A 7713-nucleotide genomic window follows, 5' to 3' on the forward strand; every position below is an offset into this window, starting at 1 on the left:
TTCTGTAGAAATTCAACATATGGCCTATTTACATAACAAGCGTCACAACTCCAAATTAGCCATTTTGATGTGTCAAGGAAATAACACCTTCACAGCAGACTACTTCAAAAAAAATGGAAGAAAAAAGAGAAAGGTTTGTTTTTGTTCTATAATTATGTGTACTGGTGTTTTTTAACTGTATCATGAAAATCACATTTGAATTGTGTGATTACACACTAAGACAGAACAGTGATGGAATGAATTGATTGGCTGAATTATGCACAATCATTCAGAGATCAATAAACAGACTCCATCACTTAAATCTGCCCATATTATGCAGCTGCCGTCACGTCCTATGTCATGCTTGTGAAAGCAACTGTTCTGGCTACAAAAATTGTAACAGCCATCTGATTCAATTACCACCGTTAAACAACAGTGAAGGGTCTACAGAAGATGACTAGTGAAGAAGCACAAGGGAGCAGTGAGCAGGCGGGATCCATGTCACGCAAAACCCACTCCACTCTACAATCACATGGGAAGACGCATGGTTACCATTTAGATCTTACCATGAGCAATCTCAACTTCTCCCACTTATCCATCAAACAGCAACCCAAAGTCCTTGTCCTGACTCATAAGATGCTGATTAAAGCTGTGTAAAGGTAAGGCAGGTAACAGAATGAAGATCACCTAAGTGCCTTCAACACAAAAGCCATAAATGAATATTAATTGATAACAGCACAATTCTATCATCAGAGACAGAGAAACTGATAAAACTTAGAACCAAAAATGAAACATTTCTAAAGCTTGACTTTTGATGGAAAGTATTTCCATCTGCATGGCAAAGTAGGTCTTTGAGATGCTTCCTATTGGCAGAGTATCAAGACTGCAATGGTGTGGCCTCAGCATTTTCTCTTTCTGATCGTTACAGAGATTGGCTGAGCAGCCTCACAAGCCCACAGAAATCTATCCCCACAAAGGCCACTTGAAAAATCAGTGCAAGCAAAGCAACAGTCAATTGGAGACTTTCATTAGGGGGCTCCCTAAAACAAAATTAATACAAAAGGAGTCTTGATCATTTTGCCTTAGTAAGTACTTTAAATTGATTCCTAGAAAATTATTTAATATTTTCACAGGCAAAGATTAAAGAAAGAAAATTGCCAATTAATATACTCCTTTCCCTGATGCTGAGTTTTGGTTTTTTTTCTAACCATCCTCTTAGATATTCTCTGCATTCAAGTGATTGTATTTTTATGCAAATTATCCTTTGGAGCTAGTCGTGTGTGTATGTGCATATGTGTTTAAAGCCACACACAGATAAAGAATTGGACATATTTTTTGTTCTGCTGCTTCATAAAATAGGTTTTAACAAAGCTTGAGTTTAATCCAAAACTCTAATTAGAGACTGCAGCAGCATTTGCCTGTCCAAATAGAAAATCATTCCCAAAGTTGATTTTCCCCTAGTTAGAGATCCAACAAATATTTTCATACACAGGTATTTTTTTAATACTACAATTCCTTAATAAAAAATCTGCCCCATCTATACAACACACTGTATTTTAGTTTATATAATTTTATAAAAGCCAATCAAATACTTCATACAAAAAGCGACTGGGGACTTCATTTCAGAGTATCTTTCAAAGTAAATGGATTTGTTACTTGGATAATATTTTTTCTTTTTTCAGAATGAAGCAATTCTGACTTCCTGTCTCTTTTCTCTGCCATATTACACATCTGCTTAATCTCTAGAAAACAAAATCAATCAGATACGGCAATGAATCGTTCCTTTAGGACAAACTGAACCAGTCATAAAGGTCACACGACCTTACTCTTTCAAATACTGGCATAAAGCTCTTCCTCTGCATAGGTTCTAAAATTTGAGTCATTTTTTTTCTGATGTGCGAGAGGATTGGTAAAAGTTTTTAATACAACATTTTTTAAAAAAAGTAAATAAGTGAAAAATAATGCACATAACATTTTATGAAAGAGGCTGTGTTTGAAGTTCAAGGTTTCTCCCTAGTTCTCAAGCTACAGATTTTGTAGCTCACTCAAAGGAAAATGCTTCACAGAAAGAATCTTTAAAATGTCAGGGCTCCAAAATCTTGGCATTTGCTAAAACCCGGACTACTGGGAATCAAAAGCTCAGGAAGTTCACAAACACACACACACCAACCCCCTAAGAGGTGGAAACCTCAAGTTGACAAGATAGGAGGTTTCAGTCGCATCCCTGTCCAGGTAAAAGTCTCAACCCTTCATCTCCCACGTCTGCAGTAAGTACTAATCACCAGAGTGCGAGCGAGCGGGGCCGATCTTCCGAGGCACGGAAAAGTCGGGAGTGGGCACAGAGCGGTAAGACCCTCTCGCATCTCCGGAGCCACAGCCGTCTCGAGCTCTGGCCACCGTCGGCCGATTCCGGGTTCGGCCGACTCCGAGTCCGCCCGCCCAGTCGCGGCGACGCGAACGCTTAGTCCCGCGGCCAAGTCTCCAGGCATCGGCTCCCGCCACCCTGGGACCACTACGGCGAGTCTGCCGGCTCCGGGAGCCGCCGCATCCGACTACCACCGGGCACCGAGGGGCGCGGGTTTCCTTGGACCGGCTGCCCCCGCGCCGGACGGCGATCGAGGGCGGGATGCTGCCGGCAGAGGTGGCTCGGAGCAGGAGCGCGGCGGCGGGAGGGCATCGGTCTCCGTCCGCCCGGCGGTGGAAGGGGGCGCTCGCGTGGGGGAGGGCAGGCGAGGGACCGCGGCCGATTCAGATCCGGGGCGGGCGGGTCCACGTCGGAGCGCCGCCGCCACACGCTCGCCCTGGGCGCGCGAATATGCGCCGCACCCGGCGCCTCCTCCCGCCCGCCGGCTCGCTCGCCAGTGCCGGCCCGAGAAAGGCAGGACGGCGACCTCCGCGTCCGGTCCGCGCGGCCAGCCCGCGTCGGCGCCGCGCGGGGGCCACACCCAGCGCCCCGGGAGGCGGCGGGGGCTGGGCGACTCAGGCTGCGGATCGCGCGGCCCGGGCTCAGCCACCGTCCCGGCTGCGCAGGCCCGGCCGCGTCCCGGCCCGAGCCCGGCGGGCGGGCGGGGACTGGGTCCCGGGAGGCGGCGGCGGCCGGAGATCCCGGGCTTACCTCTGTGCCGAGCGCCAGCCGCTCCGTCCCGGATTGGGGACGGGGATCGGGGGCGCGGTTGCCGGGGGGGAGGCGCGGCGGCGGTGGCGGCCCCTGCGGCGCGGAGGGCGGGCCGAGCAGGAGCCGCTGCCTGGGCCGCGCGCCGTCCGGAGCTCGCCCCGCGCTGCCGGCGCTCGCGGCGGAGGGCGCAGCCGGCTCGGCCCGCGGGCTAGATTCCTTCACTGACACAACTCCGGGTCGGCCCGCTCCACGCAGGGACACTCCCGCCCCTCGCAGGCTGCCCCCGCCCGCCGGCCGGCCGGCCAGCCCGCCCCTCGGTGTCACTCACCCAGGCGCACACACCCAGAGCCGGCGCCCCTCGCTCCGGCTCGCACACACAGCGCTGCTCACGCCTCTCTCGGGTTTTGTATCCGCTCACACGCACGTTCTGACACAGATCCCTTCCCTCCACACGCCCTCCCTAGCTCCTTTCCCACCCCACTTTCTAGAAGAATCCCCATACGGCTTCCGCACTTTGCTTGCCCCACACCAGCCTCCTCGCCTTCCCCCGAACCTCTGCCTCTCTTAAGCTGCCTCTGCGATCAGAGATGGTGCCACCACCCGCACTTGCTGCCGGACAAGCACCCTCCCCTGCCCAGGAGAAAGAACTTTGCTCCCCCAGCACTGCCTATAAACGCAAGAGACTTCTTTTTAGAAAGCGCTAAGGCTTTCTAGTGCTGAGCCAGGCTCAACATGTAAACAAAGGTAGCCGATTTCCGAAATGACCAAAGAACCAGCCGCGGAAAAAGTAGGGGGGGGTTGGGTTGGGTCTGACCTTAGACACCCCGAAGTGTCCCAGCCCCTGCCTGTCGCTGCCTCTCACGCTGAGGACTGGTTGCTCTAAACGTGTGTGATAACCAAGTTCCAGATACACGCCGTGGGCACCAGCCCATGGATTTCTGCCTGAAAGTACAGTAGTCGGAGAGTAAAGGCAGTTTCTCCATCATTATTCATGATGGAAGCACTTTAGATAACACACCTCTTCCAGAGGCAGCAGAGTGAAATGCAGGCAGCTCTCCAATTCAGTTTATTTATTTTTTTTTTTTTCAGGGTGACTTAGCCTCCCTTTTTCTCAATACCAATAACTTTCTCAGCGGCTCCTTGGATGTCAAAGCTCCTTAGAAATATGCAGGCCAGGGTTACTTCTGACTCACGCCCTACACTCGAAGGGGCCCCTGAGTGTACAGCAGCATGGCATATCATCCGATGTTCAGGAATTCATAATTTGAAATTAGATAGAAACACCTTTCTGGCAAAGCTCAAATCTGCTACCGTAGTGTGCTCATGTCGACAAAGCATTGTTCTAATAAGGGTTAAAGGAGTCCAAAGTGGAGAAACTTAAATTCTCATGCAACTTGTGGTGGTTCTTGTTACCCTGGATGGGAGTATGGGATCATATAATTTAAAAAAAATTTGTAAAAGCTTTGTAAGTGTTAACTCAATTACTCCTTTAAACAGTCCAGTCAGATACGTAGTATTTTTGAACTTTTTTTTAATAGATAAAGTGAGTCAAGAAGAGGAGAAATGGTAGAGGGAGGATTTGAACCCACACAGTCTGGCCCCACCGATGCTACTGAAAAGAACGCTTGCTTCTAGAAGTCATATTACATGCAAAGATAAAGGATAAACTTCATACTGTTTATCGACTTTCGATGGAAAGGTAACTTGTAACAGTTTGACTTGGAATTTGATGCATTTTTTAAAAGGTCCTCTGGCAAAATAATTCACTTAAGTTTTGAGGAGTTTCTCCTCAGAATTCCAAAATGAGTAATAAGTTATTGTTTTCCTAGGAAGGGCTTTGGAGCTAACATTGAACTCAGTCCTATCATTCCATTCTTCTACTTCATTACCTCCTGGGACTCCAAAGCCAATTTGTTTAAAAGTCTGAAAGAAGAAAGCCTTCACGACCTGGATATGACCAGAGGGAAGAAAGGGTTTTGAGAGGCCTGTACGTGGCCTTTTACCTTTAAGGGCTATTTCTCAGTAAGTAGGTAGTCACGCTTGCTTAGCCCCTCATTGGAGTCTGACTCTGTGACCCAATGGACTATAGCCCACCAGGCTTCTCTGTCCATGGGATTTTTTTCCAGGCAAAGTAGGTAACTGGTATGTGTATGGAGAGTGAAAATATTAAAGCATTGAATTTGATGAAAATTAAATAAATGGAGAATGGGTGTATAGTAGTAGCCACTGTAACACAAATTAGACTCATTCTCTACTGGGAATGGAGGCCTAGTCCATCAAGAGACAATTATAAAGTAAAAGAAAATAATTGCAACTTCCATTAGTCACTTAAGGGAAGTCAGATTTTTAAAAGTTTATACAAGGACTTCCCTGGTGGTCCAGTGGTAAGACTCCACGCCCCCAGTACAGGGGTCCCTGGTTCAATCCCTGGTCAGGGAACTAGATCCTGCATGCATGCTGTAACTAAGAAGTCCACGTGCTGTAACGGTGATCCTGCAAGCCACAATGAAGAACTAACACAGTCAAAGTAGATAAATAATAAATATTTAAAAGTTTACACACAGTGAGTTTCAAATAAAACTTCAACCTTTGGGTGCTCAGATTAATTTACTCTAGGGAAAGAAAAGTGAAAACTTCTGTTTCTGAGAGGGAGGGTTTACTCAATAAGCATTCAAATTGATTATTGAAAAATATGTAAAAATTTCTTGGACATCAAATAACTAACAAAGCAGTATTTTGATGAGTTAAGCATAAATGATTTTTAAAACATGAGGTAACATTCCTATAATTTCATGGAGGTAGAAACATTCAAAGAAGTAGAATATGAAAAAGATATGTATTGGTATTGGCACCAGATATTGAGAATTTACTTGAAAAATTACATTATTTGAAAGTTTAATCAGAAGGTAATATGTTTAAAGCTAGTAAGACTTGTTCAAAATGATTCTGTGATTATAATCCATGAATCTTATTTTACTATTTTCTAAGCTAATAGAAAAGTGAAAGTCTTTCCTTAAGTAAACAAATAGAATCATAAGAGTAAACATTTCCTGAAAGATGAACAAAGTAGTTTGTATACTATTTTCACACAGGTATTTTTCATCTGTTATCTACTGCTTCCCTCCATATAGTCACTTACCCCCTTTATCTGACGTGCTTAATTATAAACATGGGGGAACAATACGTATCCTACAAGGAGGCTTACCTTTTCCTTGCAAGATTTCAGCAAAATACCATAGTTCTTATTTTCCAGCTTCTAGATTGTCCTGATTGTCTAGGCATGGCCATACAGACATGGACACCACTCAGATCCCAGAAGCCTGTTTCAGGGCATGGTCAGCTGTCTTTAGGATTTGGGCATCCAAATAAGTGTGAGGACAGAGAGTTGTCAGGCTCCAGACCACTGAGCACTGGGCTCCAGAGTGCTATTCAGACCTACTGGAAAGTCTTTTATCTAGAGAGCCTTGACTTTGACTAGGTTCAGGTACTGCGTGGTATCTGGCAGATCTCCTCTGGGGAGGAGATAAATGTGCTCTCTGTATGTAAGTGTGGTGTTCATTAGAACTGTTTACAAATATCCCAGCTCTACCTCCTTCAAAACATATGGGAGGATTACCTATCTACAGCCTACTGAAGAGTCCCTTGGACTGCAGAGATCAAACCAGTCAATCCTAAAAGAAATCAGCCCTGAAAGTTTACTGGAAGGACTGATGCTGAAGCTGAAGCTCCCATACTTTAGCCACCTGATGCCAAGAGCTGACTCATTGGAAAAGACCCTGATACGGGGAAAGATTGAGGGCAAAGGGAAAAGGGGACGGCAGATAATGAGATGGTTAGAGAGCATCGCTGACTCAATGGACATGAATTTGAGCAAACCCTGGGAAATAGTGGAGGACAGGGAAGCCCGGCTCCATGGGGTTGCGAAGAGCTGGACACAGCTTAGCGACTTAACAATAACAAAAGCCTACTGATGTACAGAGTAGCTCTGGGACTTGCTTCAGCCAGTGAAAAGTAGATGGAAGTGATGAGTATCGATTCTGGGCAGAAGTTAAGAGCTAGTGCAGGTGTGACCCTGTTCTGTTTTTCCTTGTAGCACCTAGCCCGAAAGGTGCTTGTGGTGGCTGCTCTATTGGACTGCAGTGAATGACGACCTTGAGCAATGCCATACCTGCCTACCGTCCCTTACTGGACCTGAGCATGAGTGAGAAATAAAGTCACTGAAATCTAGGGGTTGTTTGTCTCTGCAGTATAATCTAGCCCATTCTGATTAAAAGTAGCGAGGAAAAAATATATAAATAACTGCAGTGCACATCAAAGTAGAGAATGGCTAATAATTCTACAACTCTTTCCTCCCAGGTGCACAACTAATTCACATTTTTCAGCCTCCTGTGTAGTGAAGTGAGGCCATAGGACTGAATTCTGCCAAGTGGAATGTAGATGAAAGTTTTGTGCTCCACCTCCAGTTTCTACTGTGGAAAACCTGCATGATCTCTCATCTCCATCTGCCACATGGAAACTAAGGATTCTAGAGCAGGAGTCAGCAAACTTTTTCTATAAAGGGCCATATGGTAAATATTTTAGGCTTCATGGGTCATGAGTGCTCTGTCTTAACTATCTGC

General features: G+C 46.3%; 1 protein-coding gene across 4 annotated transcripts in view; it reads right to left on the bottom strand.

The window, feature by feature from the left end:
- Positions 1-3523, bottom strand: part of SPATS2L (spermatogenesis associated serine rich 2 like) — a 182458-nt gene extending 178935 nt beyond the window's left edge. The window contains exon 1 of one of the 4 annotated variants that reach the window (XM_043445565.1): positions 3423-3523. The gene's annotated coding sequence lies outside the window, so the exon portion shown is untranslated. Of the gene's footprint in view, positions 1-3094; positions 3377-3422 lie in introns of those variants that run through there. The other 3 variants (XM_043445564.1, XM_043445568.1, XM_043445569.1) reach the window with 3 other exon arrangements.
- Between the last annotated feature and the right edge of the window lie 4190 nt (positions 3524-7713).

Source organism: Cervus canadensis, chromosome 24, assembly GCF_019320065.1.
Source record: "Cervus canadensis isolate Bull #8, Minnesota chromosome 24, ASM1932006v1, whole genome shotgun sequence".
Classification (NCBI taxonomy): Eukaryota; Metazoa; Chordata; class Mammalia; order Artiodactyla; family Cervidae; genus Cervus; species Cervus canadensis.